General features: G+C 40.1%; 1 pseudogene; it reads right to left on the reverse strand.

Moving 5' to 3' along the window:
- Nucleotides 1-354: 354 nt before the first annotated feature.
- LOC147352799 (protein SET-like) lies at nucleotides 355-1171 on the reverse strand (annotated as a pseudogene).
- Between the last annotated feature and the right edge of the window lie 740 nt (nucleotides 1172-1911).

The following is a 1911-nucleotide window of genomic DNA, read 5'->3' on the forward strand; positions in this document are numbered from 1 at the left end:
AGGGCCTAGCGCTCTCCAGTTTCCAGCAGAGCTAAGGGAGCTGGAGGGTTCCCACCACCCCAAAAGAGCATGGTGGTATTGATCCCATAAAGTTCTTGTTGAGACAGGAAGGGATAAAAATGAATTTGGAAAAGGAAGGGGTAGAGACTCTTTTCCGACTGAATTCTGCTGAAGATATTTTCCCCCAAAATAAGTTGTGAACCATGGTATAAAGGGGAAAAGAGACCTCAAAAAGAGGGCAACTGAGCACAAGAGGAGAAGGGAAAAAAAAAAAAAAAGACTGTGACTTGCTTCCAGGGACTGGAGGGAATTTTAAAAGGCTGGAATCCATCAGTGTTCCATCAGTCATCTTCTTCACCTTTCCTCATCCTCATCCCGTTCATCATCAAAGCTTCCAATCTTCTTCCTCTTCATCATCGTCATCATCTTCTTCTCCTTCCCCTTCCTCATCCATGTCAGGAACCAAACAGTACTGTAACGGATTTGGCCAAATATCATCATTGATGACCTCTCCTAACTCACCTGCCCCTGCATCAGAATGATCAGTAAACCAGGTGAAGAAGCTTTCTGGTTCCTCATGCTGTCTCTTCCTGCTGGCTTGATTCTGTGTTTGACTTGATCATTTCATCAAATCCTTTCCAAGTTTCCATTTGATTTCATTGGACTTTGAAGATGGATCACCACTCTTATTCAGATGAAATTCTTTGGAGAGAAGTTTATTTTTGAAGTAAGGGTTTTCATTAAAATACAAATTTATTCTGTAACCTGATTTAATGTCTTCAAATTCTTCACTTCAATTCTTATCAAATAATGTAGCACCTTTTAATTTTCCTCTCCAAGCAATGCAGACACTTGTGGATAGCTAACATATATTGTTACCCCCAAATCTGGGATTTTGATAGTAGGCAAAGTTTGTTATACTTCTGTTCTACTTTCGAAATCTCTTCACTGGCTTCTTCATTAAGTCTGTCTATTTCATTTTGTACTTTATCAATATGTTCGATTGCTTATTGCTGTTCTTTTTCTTCCTTCAGCAAGTTTGAAGAAGCAGATGCCTCATCTGGCCTGGAGGCAAGAGTCAGCCTCACTGTTTTCAGTTTCTTAGCTTGGAGTGGAAGTGAAAACTGGTGTTTGGGAGCCATGCTGGGGAAAAAAGCCAAGGACCCTCCAAGGGGAAGAGAAAGGTACTGCAAGCTCAGAGAACTCTAATTTGCTTTTTATGTGGGACTGTTCTGAGATGTACTGTATGTTATATCCCCAAAGTTTCCAGTGTAATTGAGTTCCCACTGCCTATACTGGTAACATGTTCACTAAGATACTCTGTTTCACCTTCTCTACTTCATCTATTTCTTTCCTTCTGTTTCACCCACTCTTCTACCATTTCTTTGGAGATTATCTCCTACATAAACCTCTTGAAATCATGTTCTTGTCTAGAGTCTGCATTATGGAAGATTAAACTAAGCCTTCCTAGGGAAAAGAATAAGTAGATTATTCCAAGGAGAGTGAAAAGCATGACTAGAAGCCTAGAGGTAAGAGAATGCATAGCATGGTTGAGAAACTTGCAGTACAACCTGATGGTTGAATACTAAGAAAAAGTAGCTGAGTTGAAGCCAGAGTGGTAAAGTAGCACAGTATCTGAAAATTCTAAATTGTGTGAAGTTTGGGCTTCATATTAAAAGAATCAGGAGATGTCTAGGAGGAGGACTTGCACTGGAAATTGGGAGGAGGATGGGACTATGAGAGAATTAGAAATTGGAGTTGACAGTGCTTGACAGGGTGTCATGGAGAGCAGAATCCAACATAACATATGGGATTTTAACTCAGATATAGGATAGATGACCATATTATGCAAATCTGGAGGGGCACAGCTTTAACTTGAATTTTATATTAACTGTCCTCCCTTGCTTACTG

This window comes from Bos grunniens, chromosome 19 (genome assembly GCF_055505025.1).
Source record: "Bos grunniens cultivar Pamir isolate PY7600 chromosome 19, Bosgru_T2T1.0, whole genome shotgun sequence".
Classification (NCBI taxonomy): Eukaryota; Metazoa; Chordata; class Mammalia; order Artiodactyla; family Bovidae; genus Bos; species Bos grunniens.